Source organism: Pinus tabuliformis, chromosome 7 (assembly GCF_031772625.1).
Source record: "Pinus tabuliformis cultivar Carrire ecotype Pingquan chromosome 7, CPIR1, whole genome shotgun sequence".
NCBI classification, from domain to species: Eukaryota; Viridiplantae; Streptophyta; class Pinopsida; order Pinales; family Pinaceae; genus Pinus; species Pinus tabuliformis.
This window is the reverse complement of record NC_142293.1, coordinates 656,468,957-656,494,558: the sequence shown is the minus strand read 5'-3', so window position 1 is coordinate 656,494,558 and position 25,602 is coordinate 656,468,957.

Here is a 25,602-nt window from a genome sequence, read left to right as displayed (position 1 = left end):
TTCTTAGTGAAAATGTTTATGTGACAATGTGGTTTATTCTTCAATTGTGCGAATATTTTCTGATTGTATTGAAGTATGTAACAACTTGAACGTTTGCTGAGAGTGAGTGTGCAATGACCTTAGTTTGATATTCATTTTTCTAGTTAGCATTTCCCCTACATAGATTTTGTGTGATAACCTTAATTTAATCCCACCTAGATTGATAATTAATGTGAAAGTGGATTTGTTGCTCTGATTTAAGTGAAAAATTGTTTCACACAACACATGCCATCTTTCATTTCAAGTCATTAAAGTCATGCTCGGTCATGTTTCCTATGTGTTCAAGTGTTCCTTTAGGAATCTTCTGTGACGAACTACTTGATTTCCCACGCCTATCTCTTAATGTCTTCATAAGAACACTTTCCAAGATAGGCTAAGTGCACTTCATAGTGACAATGTTACACACTCTTTGTCAATAGTCATTACGTAATCCTTGCCAACAACAATTGCGTAGTCCTTTCCAATAGTGATTGTGTTGTCCTTTCCAACAAGGAATGTGCAGTTCCTAATAACAATGTAAGGGCATCCTCTGTAGACAATCAATGCACATTCCTTGATTTCCTACCATGAACTAAGCACACTCACAAATCCTAACCCTAATTGCATGTTTCCTCTCCCTATATAAAGAGTTCACCCCAGAGCTCATCTCACATTCATCTTTCACTTTTTAGCTTTGCACACTTTTGTAGCACAAGGAGTATTCCCCCACTCATGGTTGTAGGTGTGTTATCAATTGTCACTTTTTCTTTTTCATCTATCATTTTTAAGCATCACTTTTTCTTGATTTTATTATTTCAAGAGTCACTTTTTCTCTGGCATGTATCACCTTTTCTAGTTTTCTCATATCTTGTTAAGAGAACCTTGGCACATATTTTAAACTAAAATCTTGATTGAAATTGATATTGGTTTATTAAATTTTAAAAAGTGTTTGCATGTATTTAAAATCACCATTAAAAATAGATCAATTTAACTGACATAGGAAACTTGAAAGGAAATTGCAACAAATAAACATTAACAACAAACCTCAAAATATAAAATGACAGCAACACATTGATAATAGAGTTCAACTATCTTCAAGCGTAAATCTTCGGGACTAGTATTTAGTGGGGAAGTCTCTTTATTAAAAATGCTCAAATGATTTTACATCAAAATATAAGCTACAAGTCATCAAATTAATGCTACCAGTGCATTCAAAAGGCCTCAAAACCCCTATTTATCCGCTTCTCATGCTAAAAAAGGTCTCTAAATGGCTTCAAAAAGTGAAAAACACTCTCTCCTGCAACTCAAATGGACTTGGCACTATAAATCATACCGTAAAACCAACCTATGGCCCAATGGTACGGTGTGTTGGTTATAATGCCCTTGGTCAGGGGTTCGATCCACAAATTGTGAAATTAGTTGTGATATGTCGGAGGTTGGTTGTACGAAATATATGGCAAATATTTAATTTTTAAAGGTTATGGTGGTGAGGTTAATAGACCCGACACCCCACACCATACAATACATTGTATATATTAACATTTATGGCCCTACGTCTTATCCATATCATGGAGGTATAGCAGATAATGTTGGCGGTTGACCCTCGTTTCCATATATAAACATTTAACCATCACTAAGGTTAGCGGGCCTTCAAAAATGGCGGGTTCCACCAACTTTTCCCCCAACATCATCGAAGTATAACTTTAAATAAATTCCTTCCGCTATATATACCAAGAGAAACAAATGGCTTAGCAGTAGAGCATGAGATTTGTGGGCGACATGTTGGGGGATTGATCCCCGCTAAGTGCACTCCATAAATTTTGGTCGACACCAAAGGGCCATGTGGCCTCTTTGTATTAGGCCATGTGTCGCCTTCTGAATGGGCCATGTTGTACCAATCCATTTGTCCACATTCCACTAACCACATGATGACACATATCAGTATCTGCATGCGCCACATATTGGATAGAAGCATGAGTTGATTGTTGACTGTGGGAACCCTATGCGTTGACTTTGACTTTGACCTATTGACCTTTTTCCCTACTTAGACCTGAACGTTTACTAGATATAACGTTGTCATACGATATCCTTTGTCAACCATTCAAATTGCGTTGGATTCATAATGATGAAATCTACACAATGGAGTTGGTTTGAAAAGCATATGACAACTTTGATTTTTAAGCATTTTTTGGGACTTTGAGCATCTTTTGGATCCTCCAGATCACTCCTCCCCATTAAGTCCTTTTAGACCACCAAAACATTGTCTACTTTGTTTGAAGGTGAAGACAACGTATATCCACCTTCCCAGTATCTTTGAGCCAACCTGTTCTAAATATTTACATGTTACTTATCCATAGAATCATCAGTAAAACATAAAAATTATGAAGCACACTGTTCAATTTTCCATCCATACCTACATCCATGTTTGTTCTTATCAACCACATACTTCTAACTATAAACAAATAATAACACTGAACATACTAACATAAATGAAACTGTACCTTATTGACTCTTCATAACTAGAACACAACTCAGCTTATCATGCATCGATACTTATTGTACAATTTCTTATTCGTTAAGCGCATTTTTCTGATTTTCTTTAGTTGTTTTATGCTCACATGTCGTTGATGGTACAAACATAGTTTAACTTTCTTAATCCACCCTCTTTAAGTGTTCTAGTGTTTGAAAAGATTTATTTTCGTTTATTCCATTATAATCCACAATATATTCAATTCCCCTTTTAAACAAATGATACTGATTTTGTTCTCTGTAGAATATTTCTTTCTGATCATATAAATATGGACTACGTAAGACCTTCCGAGATGAATCTAGTGGTACTACATCACATGTTACCTTATCGAAAAATTGAAATGTAATTGCAAATTGTAACACACTACTTAGTTGTTATCACCAAAAAATGACCACCTAGCAATTTCTAACTAGGCAGATCGAATTACAACATGTAGGATTAATTTTACCACAATAAAATCACTTTCACCATGGGAAATAATTTAGTCAACCATTTTTATTAAATTATTTTCTAATTAAAATTAAAAACCTCATGAGAATAATTGAATAAATCATTATTTATTTAATTTTCTCTAGGAATAATTATTAAATCATAGTTTGATAATTATTCCTTGTCACATTTGACTAAATACCCTATGAAAAATTGAATAAATCACTATTTATTTATTATTCCTTATTTCTATTATTGTAATAATTGTTAAATCACTATTTAATAATTATTTCAATTTCACACCGTTCTTAATCCTCGTGAAATAATTAATAAAATATTTTATTTGTTAATTATTTCTAAATAAATATATTTGACCATTTTGAATATATTTTCCCTCTCCAAAAAATATAATAAATTATTCCTAATGGTTAGATATTGATTTGGTCAATATTATTTTAGTATTCTCCATTTTCGAGATTAACTCAATACGTTGTTGTAAATACAAGGGTTTTTCATTCATTCTTCACCATGATCATTATCATCTCTTTTCTTTTGAGCTCCCATTTGAGTTCTTCACATTTTTCTAGGTTTTTCACATATTGAGGGAGAAAATTGATTACTGAAGCATCAAGTACATCTAAGGACCCATCCCATGGAGGGGGATTTGTAGACCCTTTTTGTAAATCTCCTTCACCAAGTGTCATCAATAAAATAATTTATCCATCTTAAAGTCTTTCCATTTGGGTTATTGCATTGAATATCTATATTGCTATTTTATTCATTGGATCGTATATGTTATTTTTGTTGTAGGTTTTCCCACTTTTTATTGCAGATCTGAAGCGTAAGTAGCCACAAATTGTTGCTAGGGTCACTTGTTACCTAGTTACTTAAGTGAAGTGTTTTTGGTACACCTTCAAAGGAATTTCACACTAAAAAATGGCTACTCCACTGGTGTAATAATAATGTTCTTGTGTGACTGAAGTTTCAGTAAATTTTAGGGTTTTCTACAACTATTTTTATCCTTTCAATTTCTATTTATTACATTATTTCATTTTTTTTCAAAATTTTAAATTCTAGTAGTTTTCAAGTTCTTTTCGTAGGTCACAGGTACTAGCCCAATAGGAGAACAAAATATGTGTGAGATCTACTGACCAAGAGGCCCAAGAGAAGAAAAAAACACTTTTTCAGCCCTAGATTTGCATTCCAGAGCACAATTTGGTTCCAAAAACTATGCTTTCCATTGTTCTAGGTCAGTACCTGCATTATGGAATTTTTCCGGAAATATTTCTGATTTTTTTTCACATTTGCCAAGAGTGTTGCATGTAGAGGGAAGGGTATTCTATCTCTATTTTTAGTCACCCATAGGCCTAGATTATGTTAGGTTTTCTCTTTGAGGAAGGAAAATCCCCCCTAGGGTTTAGAGTACACCTCCATATTATTAGGAAGAGATTGGATGAGTGAGGAGTCCAGTGTTTCAGCATTTTTAGCCACTAATTTTTAGAGTCCAATCCATTAACATTAAGCACTTTTGGATAATTTTATTTTACCTTTTCTCCCTTTAGAGTTTGGGTTTTTCACTTCCCCCCCTAGGATCCTCTTGAGCATCCTAGGTCTTGGATCTTCATACCTATCCTTTGCAACATTTTGCACCTTTTTTTTTTTGTTGTTGGTCTGGACCATTTACAATAGATTAGTGCATATAGATCTCAGTCCCTTTGACATTAGGTATTTTAGGAATTTTATGTGTCTTTGAGTAGATTGTTTTCCCTCTCTTGCTTAGATGCCTAAGATTTTTGGGTGGGGTTTTGTGTGCTTGATTGGCTATTTATTTTTCTATCATTTTCAGATGCATTTATAGTATTTCAACACTTTATTTTCAACAACACATGGCATCATAAAACATGTTGAATTATTTCATCCACTTGACACATTATTTTCACACACTCACACCCTAAGTGAACTTGAGCTTGGTTAACACCGCCAAGCCAAGACTTGAAAAACTACAACTTAATAACTCAACACACATAAATTAAGCCCACTTGGGCACCAGCTCCAAACAATATTTGTAGTGTAGGTGTAGGATCGGTGGGATAGGACTCCAATAACACTGAATGACCAGTTTCATTAAGACAAAGAAGTTGACATATTAGGGAGCTTAAAGTCCTTCACCATCCCACGGTCCAAAGTCAGAGTGCGTCATAAACCTTATTTTGAGGGTGTTAGGCTAGGCAATTATGTGAACGGTTCTCCTCGATGCTGCCCAACCCGTGGTAGGGAATCTCGTGCATTGGTTGATCACTAAGAAGCTCAAGCTTCGACCACCCCTGTGGGATGAAGGTAACTGTAGTGACCAACCTTAGGAATACACCTTATAGGACTAGTTGTGGAAAGGATTTGGTTCTCTACCCTACCTTTCTATGGACAACTCTACTTGTGGGGATGAGATTCCGTAAAGTAAGAAGTTCTTTGGAAGGCCTTCTAAAACAATATATTTAGGATTTCGTGATGGTTTAGACCACCTATAAGCTAGCTAGAGGTAGTTTTCTTTGATAGGACATGTTTTCTTGTATTAGAGTAACAACATTAATATAGCTAGTTTACACTTAGCACCATTGCATTAGGTTTTTTCTTACTGTTTGTTTCCCTTTTGTCCCTATCATCACCCTTTAGTCCTTAGAGTCATTATTGTCTTGAAATCATTGTGCCCCCTAGGAATTTTTCGCGGAGACTTTGAGGCCTTCACCCTCAATTCCCGTTAGGGCATATTACTCCTCTCTATCGAGTTAGAGTACATCCTCCTAGTCCTCCATTAAGTCATCATTCTAATTTTGATTCTACCAATTCCTCCAGTTCTTCCTTTGATTAAGCATCTTCTCAACCCTGTACCACCACCAAGTTAGGAACCAATGTGGGTGCTGGAAGCCAAGGTGGTAACCTAGGTACCAACTACCATATCCCCACCAGCGGAACCCCCATTAGTGTGGTCACTCCTCCTCAATTGTTTCCTTTTATGGTTGGTTCGAGTCTCCAAGATTTTAGCTAGCTTATTAATTATCCCCTTCTCCATGATCCTAATTGGATAGACACACCTATTAAACTCCCTTCAAACGTCCCAAAGTTTGAAGGTAATCCTATAGAAGAGCCCACTAATCATATTCTATTATTCCATATGTGGTGTTCATCCAGTTCTATCACTGAAGAGTCCATTCGTCTTCGTTTGTTCCAACAAACTTTTACTTGAGTTGTTGCTAAGTGGTATGTAAATTAACCCAAAGCCACTCATTCCACTTTTGTGACTCTTGGTAAAGAGTTTCTTTCCTATTTCTATTTACCTCTCAGTTATGACACTGGTATCGAACTATTGACTTCTTTCTATCAAATTTCTGCCACCGACATATCTGACCATGTTTAGGAATGGCATAAAAGGAGGAGCCTATGTAAATCTCCTGAATTCATAGATCATGTCTATATGGATTGGTAACTTACATTGCTTTTGGCCCCCATTTCTAAAGATGTCACATCACACTTCCCCTAGTCTGATGAAGATGTGCTCCAAGTAGCCTTGAAATTTGATATGATCTACGCCCAACCAGGTTATTTTTATACTATCATTGTCGATATACCTCAGCCTGGTTCTACTAATGCACCAGGGGAATCTCATATAATAGCTGGCATAGTCGAAACCACTTCATACCCTCAACCATATGCTCCACCTCTAATGAGTTATGGTCATGCTCAGGTAGGGACCAGTTCCTCTTATATTTATCCCTCCCCCAATCCTTCACATGGAAGCTCTTATTTAGGTCCTATCATGTCATATGCATATCCCCATCTCCATCAACAAATGACAGAGCTAGTTGTTGCACAACCCATTAATCCTAGTGTTGCCCCATATCTTTATTATCTCTATGCACCCCCTAGTGATCCAACACCTCTGACACTAGTTCCCCAAGCCCCCATGCCTACTCCTCCTCTTCCACAATAACAACCTCCTCCACAAGCTCAAGTGTATGCTTAGTGGAGCAGACCTAATCACCCTAACCCCAAGAAAAGGAACAAGGGGAAAGGTAACCAGAACCAACAATCTCAAGGTAATCAAGGTAGCCAAGGTCCACCACCTAATTCACCTCAGGGACCCCAACCTAATCCCGAAACCCAACAACAAGGTGGACATCCCAAGAAAAACAAGGGTCTTCATATGAAAAAACCTTGTGCTTGTTGCAACATATATGGCCATGCTTCTTTTTCCAAGGAAAAAATAATAATTTTATTCATATTGAGAAAAATTACATTTTGTAGATGCTAAAAATCATATGCATAAAGACTAGGATCCTGACTTCCAAACATCTTTAAAAACTCATCAAAACATTAGTCTACTCCTTTATGCCTTTCTTTTTTTCCACTTTTCTGCAACCACCAGTTTTGGGTGTGGATGATACTATAGGCATTTGATTTTATCTTATGATAGCTATGAATTCTTTGTCAAAATCTGAGCCTTCTAAAGCATGTGTTCGTTTTTTACCACTTGCCTCTTTTCCAGATGTATGTTTCTCATTCTATTGTTGTGGGACAATTGGCTTCAGAACTAATGCAGAGATATGATCAACCTATTCCTTCTGTGAGTTTATTTGGGTGTTATGTTCATTGATGTCTATCGTATTTTTTGGCATGCCTACATCTTCTGCTGGCTCTTGTGAGGATTTAGTGCATTGCCAACCTTTTGGTTTTTGCAATTGTTTCTTATTTCTTTTGTGATTTTTTTATCTTTTGGCCATGCGATTTGAAGGTAACTTGTTTATAGACATCCACTACAATGAAATGTTGTATTCTCATAATCTAGACGTTGTATCCATGAAGATTGTTGTGGGCCAACATAATGCGATCAGGTAGACCTTAGCTAAGATCTACTTCAACACATATTTTGGAAAAGGTGAAGATACCTTTTGAAACTCAATCTACGTCAATATTAAGAAATTTCCCCAAGGTGTTTCCAATTCCTTCTAAAACTTTGTGGTGCCAAAAATGCAGTCGTAGATTATGTATCCTAACCCATACAGGAATTTTGGATACCACCATGGTGGTGGCATCAAATCCTGTGAACCAAGGTATCATGAAGAGCCCCACATTGCCCCAAAACCATGGGCCTTCATTTACAACACAATCCTTATCTTTGACTGTACCAAATATGATGATAAAAAACCCCTTAGAGAAAAGATGAATATCATATGTTAACACCCAGGTTGTTCCCTTTGACTCCCAAGGGAATACGGCCGGAGTAACCACTAACCAATCTTTGGATTACAGCGCCTAGCCAAACTGTAATCAGAGAGGGCTCTCTCTTTATGATTTGTCTTTGTTCTGATAGTATTTTAGACTAGCTATGATGTTCAGGGTTTTGGTTTTATGTTTTGGTTGAGGGATGTCTTCTGTACCTAAGGTGGAAACCTTCAGATAATTCTAGTCCATTGGGCAATGGAGTCTTTGGTTACTGGTTGTTTGAGAGGTAGATTGAGATTGCTGAAACTGCAGGGCCTTTTGAATATCTCATGAAACAAACTTGATATTATAATGATGAAGTGTGTTTAACCAGTGAAAAGCAATTAAGAATTTTCCACTAAGCTTGGTTGTGAGAAAGAGATGTATTGTAAAGGAGCAGATTTGAATTCCTAAAACAATAATCACTGTGAAAGATACAGTATAGAGGTGCAGCAATTAAGAATTACACCTTTATGACCATAACTGAGAGAAGCATTTATAATAGCATAGATTGAATTCAGGGTATTCTATGAATAAATCCTGGAATTAGTCTTTTTCTCTGCCATTAATTGTGAGATCTAGAACATGGATGAGTTATGAGAAAATAAACAGAAACAACATAACGAAAGTTCAAGGAAACTTATTGAGCCATGAAAACACGCAGGAATCCTGTAGCACACAGCAATCGCATCACAACCCCTCAGACAACACAGACTTTGGAAATTCCATCTACCTTTGTATTAAACTCTGAAAATTTACAGCAAAAGAACTCTTGAAGAGAAATCAACAACAACCCCCGCAAACTTATACGAGGGGGAATATATACAAACGCTCATACAAAATATCTGAAGCATTGAGTCATCTCAGAAATGAATACGTTCACCAACTTTTCAAGATAGTAGATAAGAAAGTTATTACATCATTGAATACAAAATAAATGCTCTTTATATCTGTCAGGAGATACTTTGACCTTTGGAGGCCACTGAGTCGGTCTGAATGTTCTGCTTTAATGCTGGCAATGTGCCTTTATGGCTGTCGTGCTGTAGCTTTTCGGCCCTGTTACCTGTTAGCTGTCAATCTTACTTTGTTGGCCGAATATGATCTGCTGAGTTGGCTCAGCCCTTCCCTTTTCGTGCATGCTGATTTTACTAAGTTTTCCTGTGCATGACCACTTATGAATTTGAACAAAAAAGCTTGATTTACAGGCTCTGGCTTACAATATCAGCTGTATCATTTTGGTCCAGTATTCCTGTGTGGGCAATTGATGTCTAAGAATTGCCTCCAAAGTCTCATCTGCCTCTGTGTATTTGTAGAAGTTTGGAGGCACTTCAAACAGATGTTTAATTTCATTCATTATAAAGAATAAATTCTCTACCTTGTTGTAGAGGCTTTGTCCTGTTGCTGGCCCTGTTTCCTCTGAGGTGCTGGGCCTTTCAGTGATCTGATTTGTGGCGAATGTGTTGACCCTCTTGGCATACTGCTCATGTGTAAGTAGCCTTCCTGCGCTGTTTAGCAAGCCAGGGAGACCTCTGTTTTGCAATGCCACAAATTTGTCCATGAATCTATTGACCTCGGTCTGCATATCCTGGGTCCTTCTCTCTAGTGTCTGCACTAGGCTTCTCAGTGTTAGGACCCTCTTTATCAACAAAATAGTCTCAGTCCTGTTGGAGATTCCCATAGTTGCTAACTGAGCACTTGTTCTATTATTAAGCACATTGATCATCCTGTTGGCAACTTCAGGCATATTGCCTAGAGAGGCCCTTGATCTCTAGATTTCTCTGTGTGCTTTTCCTATGAGCTCTATTTGCTCATGAATTGTCTCAATGTATTGCCATTGATCAGTTATGGATTGGCCAATGTTGGCCCATAGGACTGTCTTGAGCTCAGCTGTCACTTTATCAAGTGTGAGCTCCTTCTCCAGCTCTTTTATCTTATCTTTAAGGGCCTTTATTTCCCTGCCCTTTTCTGCTACAGTCTGCTTGGATTTGTCATATCTTTCGTTCAACTTGACCAAATTTTCCCTGGCCTCTTTTAATTCTGCCATTTGGGCTTCCAGGGCTTGGATTTCATTCTTGAGCTTCTGCATATCCAGGCTTGGAGCCTGCTCTGTTGTTGGCGCTGGTGCTGATGTAGAAGGTGCTGCCTGGTCTGTTTGCTGAGTGGGAGGAGCAGTAGTTTGAGGAGGCTCCTCAAGATTAATTATTTCTGGAGGAGGCTGAGATGTTTGACCTCCTTCCTTTTGCTGTAATGCTGCTTGTAATGCTGCCTGTGCAGCCTCTGATTCTCCCAGCTTCTCTTGTGTTTGGATCAGCTGTTTATATAAAGACACTAGCAAAGCTGAGGCATCTTGATCATGTCTTTGCTGGGCAACTTCATCTGTTTGAGGGTGAATTGTTGCTGGAATTTTGATCTTTCTCCTCAAAGCTGCCATGTCTGCATCCCTCAATTTCAATATTTCTTGTATGCCCTTGATGTCCTTGGGATCATGCCCAATCTCTATGATTATATCTTCTAAGGACCTGATCCTATTGTCCTTTGCTTGAGAGGATGCTCTCTCCAACTCCAGTTGAGCAGTTGTATTATTTAGGCTATTTACTAGCCTATAATTATCCAAGGTCTTGTCTGCCAAGGAGGCATACACCATCTCACCCGTTTGCTTATGTAATTCGATTTTGTCCATTGGGTGGATGTCCTTGGCAAGGACCTCAAGATTGGTCCTTAAGTAGTCTGAGCGGGACTGTGGTTGCAATGTAGTTGGCATGAAGTGACTCATGATCATCTTGCCCTCATTGACATCATATGCAGACATGAGTCTTTGCTGGTTAGTAGGAGCCATCTTCAACAAATGATTATATAGTTGTAGTTTTATTGGCTCACTTCTCCTCTTTATGTCAATGAACTGTTGTTTGATGCCCAGTTCACCTTCTCTTTGGTGGCTTGAGGAGCTGACTTCTCCTCCCACTGTTCTGTCTTGTCCCTGTTGAAAGGAACTTGCAGATGCTTCTCTACTAGGTGGGTCCATGCCCAGAGATTGTCCTATTGGCATTTCCTCCTCTGATAGGGGATTCATTCTGTGTCTCTTTTCTCCCTGATTGGTGGATTCTGTGAGGGGAGTTTCTCTGTCCCTCTTTCTACTTATATCCTCCTTTTGTGGGGTTTGGAGGACTGAAGCTTCAGTGGTTGTTTCTTGCCTGGGAGGTACAGTGTCCTGAGCCTGCTGCTCAGTGGAAATTGGGGCCCTAGTTGCATTTTCTTGCTGTAAGGGCTGCTCTTTCTCTTGCTGCCCCTGTTCTTGCTGTTGTACTTGCTGCTATTGTTGCTGCACCTCCTCATGAGGTGGCTGTTCCGATTCCATTTCCTTTTCCTTGCCTTTGGTAGAGATTTGCCTAGTAGCTTTGGCTTTTTGCTGATCTGCTGTGGAGGAAGAGGCAGCTGCTCCCTCTTGACTGCTTGGAAGATTGAACACCTGTGGACAAAGTTCTAGGTCAGCCATCTTTTTCAGATTTCTTAGAGCTCTCTGATTTAACTCTTCTTGTGTGAGAGGCTCCTCTAAGGTTCCCCTCCTCCATTTCACTTGATTTGCATACTTTTCTATATGAGGAATCCTTACATGATCATAACCAGACAACCTATACTTGACCCTTCTTAAAGTTATGAAGTGATTGGGGTCATATGGTTTCCAAAGGAAACTGGTTTGCAGGCCAAGGGATTCTAACATTCTATCTGCCTCTAGCCAGCCTTCCTCCCTTTTGTTGTAGACAAAGTGGCCTAATTGGTTCCTGACCTTGAGCTGTGCTTTCTTGCCTCTGCCTGAAAAGTGTAGCACATCAGCATTTCCAAATTGCCTGAAGTATTCCAGGGCAAATAGTCTCATGGGCACATATTTGGGCAATCTGTATGGGGGCAGCTCACACCCATATATCCTTATAACTGTGTGGTTCTGGTAGAAGTACCAGTCCCCAATGCTGTATAATTTAGACAACTGAAGTATCCTTTGCATATCATCAGTTAGTCTTGGAGGAGGCGAGCTCATCAACAGAGACATGGCTGGGTGGATGAAGAGATCTATGAACTCATAGTAAGTATATGGAGAGTGAGCCCTGTGATGGAAGACAGAGGACCAATAAACCACTGACCTTGGATTGCCTTGGGCATCCTCTCTTTTCACAACAAAAGAAAACTTTTCATATTGATAATATAGGATTAAGTGGTAGATGTAAGAGGTGTATCTGAACACCCTTTCTCTTGACAAGTTCATCAATTGCTCATGTATTTTGTCTGATATGTAGGTGGCGTAGTCATAGTAGATAGGAGACTTGCTAGGAGCAAACATAAGCATCATTACCAGCACAGTTTCATCAATATGTTCAATTGAATTATAGCCTAAAATGGGACTAATCATATCTGCAAGGTCTCTGCCCAGTTGGTTGAGATATACATGACAAATGGGAGGGCTCTTCACAGCGTCAGAGTCACTGTACAGCTGATTGAGTTTGGTGACCTGAGCATCTGTCAATCTAGCTCCTTGGTTTATCAAGTCTATCAGTGATAAAGGAACTAGCTTCTTCTGAGTCCTGAAGTGCAGCATCTCTTTGATAGCTTCAGGGGTGATATAGAAAACGACTGAGCCTGAAGGGTCAAGCACAACCCTCTGAGTAGGGTCATAACATTCGGCACATAGGTGAATGAGGTCAGGGAACTGTTTGACCTGAGGGAGCTTAAAAATAGGGAGAAAGGAGTCCCATATGCCCAGTACATCTGTTCCACTCTCATGTTTAGCCTTTAACTCGTTCAATAAGTGGATGTGAAACTTGCTGTGCATCAGCATTTCTTTTGAGATTTGATAGTCCAGGTCTGCTAGGGGTTTCCACTCCAATTCTCTCTGAGGGGCATTTAATGGAGCAATATTTAATGCTACAGGAGCTACTGGTGGATCCATGATTTCCTTTTAAGATTCTATAGTTTATGGACTAGTGTTACTGTGCAGAGCAACACCGAAAGGTTTTCTTTGAACAGAAGGTGAATTACTCAGGAACAGAGGACAAAAGGTGAATTGCAGCAATTGAAATACTGCTCAAAACATGAATAAGGCAAATGTCTGGCCTTAATCTCTCTTTTACAGCAAATTTGGTATAGTTTGGGTTACCAGTTCGCGATTGCGCGAACAGAATGCAGTTTTTTATAGAAACTCGGGAAAACGAGGCTTAGCTGGTGAATTATATGTTGTAGGTGAAAATGAGGACCAAGCACAGGGGATTTGCTGGTGAATTATATGTTTCTCAGTGTTTAAGCTTTCTTATAGCAATTCACAGACGAAACAGATGCAGGAAGGATTCACTGGGATAAATACCTGGTATACAGAGCACAATGGTCACGAATGCAGGTGGAAATGCCGCGCCAGCGGTCTTCAGGTTGAATTCAGCAAGTTGGCGAAGCCTCAGACGTGAAATTCATGCAGAGGATACAACAGCGTTTTTTGCAAAAAGTGCAAAAAACGCGACATTTCGGCCAAAATATGGTTTTTTCGGGACTTTGGCGCTTTTTTTGGATGACGTCAGCATGACATCATCGGGTGGGGTCAAAGTCGGATGACATCATCATGATGTCATGGGGTGACGTGGCGGCATATAAGAGGTCCACGGGGATGATGAGGTGGCGGACAAGTGGGGTCAACTGGCGGACGGGGCGCTGACACGGCGGTGACGTAGGCAGGTGAGGCAGGTAGGGTGGATCAACCAAAACCAGGAGTGGTTAGCGGTTTCATATCGCACCGCTTATGATACGGAGGCGGAAATGTCAGATGCACCTCCGATACACTGTGGGGGTGACGCATGGCAGAGGCCTGACGTCACCCTCTGACAGATATTGGAGGGTATCTTTCGGACGTCGGGGCCGGTCCGATATGCACGAGGGCCGTCGGATCAAAAGGGCCCGATCCGACGGTCGACGGATTGCTGAGGTGGCCGAACGATACGGACGGAGGGCGGGAATAAAATAATATTTTGTTCGAAATCTGTGCCCAGCGGGGACTTTGGAAATTTGGCGGATTTCCATGGTTTTCAATGTTTTTTATAAAAAATGCGCATAGCGCCAAACTTTGGGTAAACGGGAAAAAGTGGGTTTTTATATGTTTTTTGCAAATGAAGCGGGTTAGGGGTGAAAAGGGGTTTTTTCACAAGGTTTCTTAGCAAATGAAGGGTTTAATGGGTTTAATGACCTCTGAAGGGGAAAGAAGGGTAAGGCTTAGGGTTCTCAAACTGACCGGATGTCAATTTGATCCCTGACAGTGAAAACATGGCTATAATGCCAAGGGGAGGGATATTTATACAATGCTTGGGGTTTATACACCATAGTGTTATAATAGTAGGGAAAGGGTAACATAGGGGATTTAGATAGTAGAAGTTAGGGTTTAATATGGATGAACAGGTGAATGAGGAGTGATATCACTAAGTTTATTTGAAAATCACTTAGTTTAGGTAGTAGATCAAAATGAAAAGAATTTTAGACAAGAAATGTGGCTTTTAAAGGAATAAGAACCACCATAAAACCTCAAATTCTTCCATGAACACAACTGATGAAGGGATGTTAGTAATGAAGGTGAAAAAAGGGGGAAAAGGAAGTTAGTCATGCTTCTTTGCTTTGCTGCAACATGATGGAGAAGAAGACCTTCTCAATCCATTGATTTTCCTTTGTGAATAGGTTAGCACACATTCAATTGTAAGGAATGACACTTCTGCAACCCCATCTGCCTACCCATCTACTTGCCTAGCATTTTTTGTTTCTTCTTGGAGGGTGCACTTAGACTTGCAGACCCTTATTTGCCTTTTCTTTTCTCTTGGCTTTTTCTTTTGATTTTCTATCTAGAACTACCCTTATTGCTTCCAAGGTCCCAGATTAAGTAGTTGGGAACCTTAATTCTCTACCTAAGCTACTGGTCTGCCAAGATTAAACAATTTGGACAGACTTCTTTCTCTATTCTACAGCAGAAAATTGAAACATGGCATGATCCAGATTAGGCTGTTGGACCATCCATCAAAATTGAGTCCACATCGAGCTATATACACACATTGTCTTCTCTTGGAAATATGGGATCTTTGCATCATCAAAGCAGAGCATATTTGGAACTTTCTTTGCCAATCATGAAGTATGAAACCTATTGGTATAGGTAGCTAACATCATAGTTTGATGTCCAAGTAGAGAAAACCCATTGATGAAGAGCATCTTATTTGGGCCAAAAATCATTAAATCTACATATTACTGCTTTGGTTTGGAAATCTATAAAAAGTTCATTTACCTCAGGCATAGTAACTATTAAAACTGGTATCTAGGATTTCTTCTCGACGATATAGGGCCCACGTAGATTTGGAAACAGATCTCTTTTGGTGTGGCACTCTTCCTTCTCTTTGATTGCATCCTTGAAGGAGCCTGTACCCTTTGAGCTAGATCCAAAACATCCTCCAAGTAATATCACATTGACGATGATAGTCATATAAGTGGTAATGCCATAGTCCTATAGCATGTGTTTTTCTTGCAGTAATTTCCCTACATGAATCAAAATTCGCATACTTACTGATATACCCAGTTGTTTTTGAATCTCGCATTTTATATCTTATATCTATATCCTATTCCAAATCGTCTTGAAGATAGTCTTCCCATGTAGTGTTCTAAAGAAGATTTGGATCAAGATTTCTTCGCATGCTTTATGAGTCGTCTTTTGGAAGAATTCCTCATCTGTCTGTTTTCGATGTATGCATACATCAATTTTTTGCAGACTATGGTTCATTCTGAAACTGTTGTGCCAGATCTTCCAATATGGTACTCTATGCGATGATGCAGTCATATCTCTCTGGTGTTGACTCAGATCCAAAATTCCTCGATTCGATCTATCCATGTGTGCATTTTTCTTCACTGAAAGGCATTCAAAAGTCCCCCATAAAAATCTAGATCCGCCTTGAATAGAGTTATATGCACATAAAACCTATGGATAACCCAGATATGATATGGGGGATTTAATATTTTTATCATACCTTACCTCGTTAATGGGCGTCAATATAGAAAGAGCTCTAATAATCTACAAATCTACTTCATACCAATTAAGGTGACTAGTGGGAACGGCAGCCCAGATTTGCGTATCATCAATGATGTTCTTATTTTCATCAAGGGGGACATTCAAATCAGATCAGAAAAAAACCCTCTTACCCTTAATATTGTATTCCTTCAAATCCTTGTCACTCTTTTTGGCCATGGAGACAACGTGTCAGCATCCCTTTCCATTGTTGGTGCCACCAACTTGTGCTATGGTAGTGCAGGAAAAATCATCCTTAGAGGAAAATAGATTGGAGGCGAAGCCCAAATCGAACCCATATTTGACCTCTAGCAGGGGCTAGGAGGTAATGAAATGGAGCCGGTGGGGAGGAGAGGTGGGCCATGATCTGGTTCCAATGGCGAGGTGGGCCATGGGAGAAGAAGTGGACGATGATGACACAACTTGTAGATTTGGTTTTGAGGAAATTCAGTCGAGCAATCCAACATATGCAGTTGTAGAAGCCATTGTTACCTCCAAATGGTGTATATGGCCATTATACTCATGAGTTTCCCCTTTTACCTTAAATGTGTTAAGTATGGGAAGCTTACAAACTACTTCTCATGGACCGCAGCCGATCGCTCCTCCTCCCCCTCCTGCTTCATCTCAATTGGAAGTGCTTACCAATCCTTTTCCTCACCAAGGATATATTGTTGCCCAACCTATACAAGGTCAGGTATCTTTTCCAGCTCCACCATCTCATCACCATAATTATCAGATTCTTATGATGAATTCTAATGAGGTCAATACCGACCAAGTCAACCTCCAAACTCGATCGCGCCAATATGACAAGCCACCTATTAAGTCTTTGACTGAGTCCAAACCTCAAGTTTCCACCGAATCTCTATCATCATCCAATGGTACCTTACAAATCCCTTCGCCTAAGGTAGAGGTCATTCCCAATATCCCCAAAGGTCCATTACATCAAAATGCTTCTTTTGCTAAATCTTTCCATACCTATAACATAATATATCACTTGAAACACACTCCTATTTCCATGTCAACACTGGAAGTTCTCTAGATGCGCCAATTCCAATGGAAAACCCTATTCTTTGCTTTGGGTGTTGTGGATGCCAAAAAACGATCATATAATTGTCTTTCATGTTGACAAGTCAGAAAATCCTCCCCTACCTTCATCTATTTCATTTCAAATATTAGTCTCCATTAGAAACACCATTCTTTAGTGGTGTATCATATACGAAGGCAACTTCACCTATATGATAGCTACCAGTGTTTGGAAGAAACTTGGTTCACGTAGCATGTCTCCTTTCACCATCACTCTCCGTGCCTAGGATGGTCATCCCTCATAGCCCCTGGATTATATTGCAACTGTCCTATCACTGTTTCTAGCAAGACTCTCTCTATTGATATCAAAGTCATCAATGCCCCCTTAGATTACAACATCCTTTTTGGCACGTAGTTATACTTATACTATGTCAGTTGTTGCATCTGTGATTCACTGTAAGATGTTCTTTCCCCACAATGGAAAGATCATCATCGTCGATCGGCTGACGTACTACAATTCCAAATATCAAACTTCACCTCAGTCCAACCTCTCCTTTGTGACTGACAATATCACTGTCTCATCCATCACCAATGTCTATCTTGGTGCTTATTATGGTCTACCACCTACTCCTTCTGATCCTAGTTCATACAATGTTTGCATTCTCCAAGCATCATGGGCTAGCCACAAATGGTCTAGTATGCCTTCATAGTAGTCAACACCTCTACAACCCATTGTTCCTGACTCAACCCAGCCTTTTGGTAGTACTCCTCAACGATTATTTCCTTCTGCTGGTATCTCTCCTAGTTCATTTCTACTTGGAATAGTTCCCCCAGGTCTTAACCATCTCAGAGTAGTTCCCCTAGGTCATTATCTTTCTAGTCATATACCATTCTTAGTCCCCCTTGGATTATATTGTACACTTGTCATGGCAACATTGATTTTGCCTGACATTACCTTGGGTATCCCAATCTGGTACATTAATCCTTTCCCAAATACTTCCCCCAATCAACTCAAACCTTACACTACGTTGACCCTATTCCAACCTATTGTTCCTACCCCTTCCTCTGCTTCAGTTCCACAACAACCTCAAGAGCAACCTACTCCTATTGTGAAAGCATCTAATGAGGGGGAAAACCTTAGAAAAATAGAACCAAAGACAAGGCACCCATAGAAAATCCAACTCCTCCTAACCCGCCAAAGCCTATTCCTCCATTTGATTTATGTGATGTTGTTTTTCATCCCACCAACAATTGTCTTGAACTCCCTCATGTAAAGAATGTGGTCTGGGATACGTTCCTAGATCCTAACATTCCTGAGGTCCATGTCACCTTTCCTGTTAGGTCCCTATAATACTAGTGTATTCCCTAATTGTTATTGTCAGTTTAGCCCCCATATTGTTATTATTGTGCCCCATAGAAGCCCACTATTGTTATAGTTGTACCCTTACATTATTATTGTTATGTCGACTCTGATTATATTATCACCCCTTAGACTCCTATATATAGAAAGGAGGTTTTTTTAGTTGAATCATCCAATAATTGTTCATTTATGTAATGTAAAGGAGGTTCCCCCCTTTAAGAGGATAATTTTAAAGTCGTTGATTTATTTATTTGTGATATGGTTGCATAACATTTGGTATCAGAGGTTTGGATTCTAAGGTCTCACTTCTTCATACAAGCCATCTTTGTATGTTTTCTATAAAGTCTTTTCTACGAGGCTTCAGAAGGTAAATTTTCTATTAGGTGGAGCTAAAATATTAGATAACTTTGTGCGTAAATTTTAGATCTTGGTTCGCTATATTTTTGGATATATGCCATGAGGAATTTAGGGATTTTGCGGGCTCCATAATTCCGTCTCAAACATGTGACCTAGGAAAAATCATCATAACTTATGTTTCAAGCATCAAATATGAATTTTGTAAAAAGTGGCTAAATTTTCATAGACTGTAGTTGTTTGTGTAGAAATTTCAGGGCTGAAGTTGAAACAGTGACATGTGGCATCCCATACAACTTTTATCTATTGAACTAATCCGTAATCAGGTCATCATGGGAGATGTGGCATAACTATTTCTTGTAGAATCCAATATCGATTAGAATTTTGGGGTTGGAAAGAGAACTTAGAGGGATACCACAAAAATAAATTTCAAAACTTGGAGATCCAAAATTATAGAGTTACAATTGTTTCAAGATCCAGCTCCTAAAAGAAAGAAAAAGGTGCATATAATTTTTTTTAATTGCATATTTTTTTTTTGAAAAATTAGTTTGAAGTGATTCAAATGGCATAGTGAAGCATAGATATCATTGTTTGATTTCAAAATGCCTCAAAGGAAGAAAATGGAAACACCTAGTAAGCAACCTGAAATCTCTACTATGATGCATGAAGAGGAAGAAATGCAATATGATATATCAAAACTACGAGAGCAAGTGCAACAAATTTCATTTTCACAAAGAGTAACCAAAAATGAAATGGAAGCTAAGATGGATGGTTTGAAGAATAGTTTAAAATTAGACATGGAAGGTTTGAAGGATGGCATAGAATAAAAAATGAAAGGCAACATGGAAGATTTGAAGAATGGTTTAAAAGCAGACATGGAAGGTTTGAAGGAAGGTTTGACAAAGTTGCTACAAGAAATTCTTCCTAATGGCGAAAAGGTATTAGATGAAACTCATGATGAGAAAAAAAGAAATGTTAATCATGATTTCATAGACTCTAACATTGGATTGAAGACCCACCATATTCCAAATATCAATATGAGGAAGTTTGATGGCAAGGATCTGGTAACATGGATACTACAAATGGAGCAATATTTTGATCTTCATAATGTGCAACACACAAAAAAGGTACGCATTGCAACTTTATATTTAGAACCTAATCAGTTTGTATTTTATCAATGGATTTTTTTCGTAAACCACTTGTCAATTGGTAAATTTTTTTGGAGGAAATGATAGCACATTATTAGGATACAAATAGCAACACCTTCTTTGGCCAATTGATAAATCTCAAACAAAAGGGTTCAATGGAAGAGCACATTGAGGACTTCCAAAAATTGAATATAAGGGTAAATGATATTCCATAGGATCATAGGATTGATGTGTTCATAGGGACTTTAAAGGATAACATCCAACATGAGGTTCACCTTTGGGAAACTTATTCATTGGAGAAGGCATTCGAGCTCGCAAGAAAAATTGAAAGAAAAATTATGGCAAGAAGGAAGCCTACCACTTACAACTATAAATATGGAAGTGTTTATGCCCCTAGCCTTCCACAACCTACAAGGTTGACACCACAAAAATTGGAAGAAAAAAAATCAAATGGGCTTTACTACAGTTGTGATAGAAAATACACTAAAGGTCATAGGTGTTTTGAGAAGAAATTATTGTACATAGATTGTGAAGAGGAGGAAGAAAAGGAACAAGAAACTTCAAAACAAGAGGATATACACCAGGAAGAAACCCTAGGGAAAGAAGAAATGAATCCGACCATATCTTCTAATGCATTGGTAGGAATTACCACTCATCAAACTCTCAAGTTAGAAGGACATATCAAGGAGAAAAAGGTAATAGTGTTGATTGATTTGGGTAGTACCCATAATTTTATTCATTGTAAGATAGCCAAGGAATTAAATGGCTTCCTATACCTAGAACCTGAGTGTCAAGTGATGGCTACAAATGGAGGAAATATAAATTTCTCTGGAAAGTGCCATAATATCAAGCTAACTATGGAAAAATATGTATGAATAGTCTAATTCTCTCCATTCCAATGGGTGGTGCTGATGTTGTACTAGGAGTCCAATGGTTACAATCTTTGTCTACGATAGCTTTTAAATTTCAATAACTTTCCTTTGATTTTTTTAAGATGGAAAGGAAGTTGAATTAAGGGGTAATATCATAGGAAAACCAAGAAATATAATCAACTATAATGGAATTACAAAGCTTCTAAATAAATAACAACGGGGTGTAATTACACAATTATGTTCACTAGAGGTTCAAACATTGAAATCATCTATTTCTCCAGATATCCAAAAAGTCTTGGACAATCATTCCAAGGTATTTGAAGCTCCCAAAGGCCTCTCACTTATTCGTGATCATGATCGTGCTATTCATTTGATTCTAGGAAGTGTTCCTCAAAGATCAGGCCTTACAACTATCCCTATGCCCAAAAGAGTGAAATTGAATGTATGGTTGCAAAAATGCTAGAGGCTGGTATAATTCAACTTAGTCAAAGTTCTTTCTTTGCTCCATTAGTATTGGTGCATAAGAAGTATGAATCATGGCACATTTTTCCGGATTATAGGGAGCTCAACAGGCTCACTACTAAAGATAAATTTCCTATTCTTGCCATTGATGAATTATTGGATGAATTACACGGAGAAATTTACTTCACCAAGATGGATCTTCGTTCAGGATATCATCAAGTAAGAATGAAGACTGAAGACATTCCAAAAACAACATTTATAACCCATGAGGGTCATTATGTATTTTGGTCACACCTTTTGGCCTTACCAGTGCACCATCTACATTTCAAGGTTTGATGAATTCCATTTTCAAACCCTCCCTTAGAAAATTTTTGTTAGTATAGTTTGATGATATACTAATAAAAAAAAGTCTTTGAAGGTTCATGTTCAACATGTTGACAGGGTGTTCAAGCTATTGCAGGAGAAACAACTATATGCAAAAACCTCCAAATGTTTCTTGGGAGTACATGAGGTGGAAGATACAGGTCATATTTTATCTCATGAAGGTGTTAAGGTAGATCCTAACAAAATCAAAGACATTAATGAATGGAAAATCCCCACATCCATAAAGAATATGCGAGGATTCTTAGGTTGAGAGGATATTAACACAAGTGTGTTAATAATTATGGGAGAATAGAAGCACCTTTAATAAGATTACTGAAGAAAGATGCATTTTATTGGACTTCAGAAGCAACTAAGGCCTTTGAGCATCTTAAAGAAGAAATGTGCCAAGCACCAGTCTTAGCTATGCCATAATTAACAAATTCCTTTATTGTGGAATGTGATTCCTCGGGAAATGGAATTGGTGTTGTTTTAATGAAAGAGGGAATACCCATTGATTTTGAAAGTTTTCTAATCAAAGGAGAGTATTTACAGAAAGCTACTGATGAGAAGGAAATGTTGGCAATACTACATGCACTTAAGAAATGAAAACCTTACCTAATGGAAAGACACTTCAAGGTAAAAATAGACCATGATATGTTGTGGGGAAAAATGCCTATGCAGGACGATCCTATCCACCTAAGGCGTGATAGTGCCTTAGCAACAAACGAATGCAGCTACTTCGGTTTCTTTCCTTTATGAAAATGAAAGAGAGGAGATTGGTGGACTTACCGTTATCTTTCGGTTGTCCCTCGATCTAGATCCTCTTCGCTTTGTGTGTCCACAGCTACTTGCCTCCTCGCTTTTGTACTCACAAGATCACAAGAGAACAGCTACCTGTGACAAGAGAGCAACTACATGCAACAAGAGAAGGACACAATACAAAGGCAAATATACATATTCATAAATGATTCAGGATTAGAAGTAAATCAAATACACTAATGCAAATCATACAATAAACACCAGCATATAGGAAAGAACCAAGCTTTATTGATTGATAAACAGGGTTAAGGAAGAGATACAACCCATAGGGTTCCAACCCAGCATCTCCTTCCCAGCAGCAAGGAATTCCTTCTTCAGCCCCTTTCAAAAGCATAAACACCCAATGATCCAACCACAATCCAACAACAATTCTTTACAATACAATCCAACCTCCCTAGACCTCATGAGAGAGCTCTATATATAGGAGTTTTGGAGAAAGGATGAGTCAGCTTGAGGCTTGCATGAAGCTGACTAGTGTCCTCTCCCACTTCAGTTCTTGAGTCCACTTGGAGATTCTTACTTCCACTTGGAGATTTGGAACCTCTTACTCATCACCAGTCGAATTCCCTGATCCAAGTGTCATTTTGGAAGTTTCCTGGGCATTGACACCTTGAGGAATGAGTCTGCCACTTGTCCAAGTACGCTCAGCGCAAGTGGCCTTCTTTGAAGTTGACATTTAGCGCAGGTACAGAGTGGAGCACTTGACATTCAGCGCAGATGCTCAGTGGAGCAGTTGACATGATCCAGAAATTGCTTGTTTTTGAGTGTTTTCAGGTGGAGAACTTTTATAAACTTCTGTGGTTTGCTGGCCTTGTTCCTCTAGGGGTAGGAACAACATGTTTAGGGACTTTGGATCCCTTAATTATTGACATTTCATGCTCAGTGATGTAAGGCACAAAAATGTCTATAACAGTTGCCCCCTAAAGTATGAGGCCGTTTGTCGGGTGAAATGCTTTATCCAGGGGAGTCCGAAGTTCATCCATTTGCTGGGAGGAGACCTGTAATAAGATACAATACAATACATTATGATTCATTCTTCTTTCATGATCTAGCTGAGGCGGGCATTCCCATGCTCAGCTTTATAAATACATTTTGGTACATACAACAGACGATTGTCTGATGGTAGACTGATAGTTCTGGCGAAACTATCATCCTTTGAGGAGGATGATCATCTGCTGCAATGATGTACATAACAAATGTCTTTATTTTCCTGAATATATTATCGCAGCCCGGATGGATGAAACTAGATCTGGGGTCTTCAAACTCATTCGATCTTCACTCTAAGTACAAGTCGATCCATGTGAGAATTGCGCTGAAGTCGAACATGGAAAGACATCGCTTGATTACCGGTCAATGATGTAAACTGTTAACAAGCGCGAGAGGAATCACCGATAATGATAATGACCCTCAAGGTACTGCAGTACAATTCATGTGGTGTGAATAAAGGACTTGGCGTTGAACACCACGCAAAATCTTCTAGTCGAAGGTTATTGATGTATACCTGTCGCCGAAAGTGAGAAACTTGCCATTGAGGCATGCAAGCTTCAAAGTATTGAAGGGGTTGTTCCTAGATCAACTTCTTGGATAATGAGCTGATGTCGACAAGAAGCGATCCATCACAGGAGGGCCTTAATGGATCCCACATCAGTGACACGGAACGGAGCTAATGATTTTAATGGAGGTGAAAACAATCTATGACATATGATTCAGGGTGGCAGTGATGAAATGGATGAAGGATAATGTATGGCAGTGGATGGGACCTGGTTGACTCTTTCTGAACGACTTCTCTTGAACATATGGCGACACTGATGCGATGGATCGGTAGCATTACCCCAAATATGGATGGTGTGGCAAAGACCATGGTGATGTGACCGGCGAATGAAACAACCCAACCCGATGTGATACGGAGGAAAAGTGTCATGTTCAAGAGCGACTTGCTACCATCAAAGACTTCTCGATTTTTCCCAATTTTTCCCCAGTCATTTCTGACCAGTACCTCTTTATTTTTGTCAAGCTTGAGGAGGATAACATATGCTTTTTCTATAACCTACCCTTCGGGCAAGCCCATCGCTGTGTTTTAACGAGCCTAGCGATAGGGAAACTCGTTCTCGTCTAAAGACAAGTTTGTCGCTATTTAATAATTTTAACGAGTCTAACGACAAGGAAAACTCGGCCCTTTTCATTTTTAGAGAGTCTGAAAAGGTACATAAAGTTAACTCCAAAATTCCTTTTTCGTCATCTAATCCCTTAAGTCCGAAAAAGTATAAAACAATACAGAAGGGATGAGTTTTCAGTACTTTTAACGAGCCGAACAAAACAAGCGCTCGATCTTTTTGTGCAATAATCCTTCAGGTCCAAAAAGATTAAAATCTAGAGGAGGGATAGCTCTTCCTGTCCTTTAACGAGCTGGAAGGCCAAAACTCGGCAATCTTTTCATATTTTGCGAGTCAATTGAAAAGAGCTTAAAGAAGACTCATCTTTTGAGGAACGAGTGATGAACAGGGATAGCAGCAGATTCCAGGTACAGGTTGGAATTCTCCAATCACGGCAGTGTCACAAGGATGGCTAGGTGAAATCACTCTTCGCAGCTGTTCCTCAAAATGGGTAAACAATCATATGGAGGTAAACGATTGGCCAAATGAACGGTGGAGGTGAAGGTGCACAAAACACGACCAAGGTCTTTTTATGGTTGATCAGGTTACATTCTTTAATGGTTATTTACCAGGAAGTTCATTTTTTAACGAGCTTAAACTTGCTCAAAGCTTATGTTTATTTTTTAACGAGCATGAACTATGCTACTAAAACTGCTCGAAAGCTTATGTTTATTTTTTAACGAGCATGAACTATGCTGCTAAAACTGCTCGAAAGCTTATGTTTATTTTTCAACGAGCATGAACTATGCT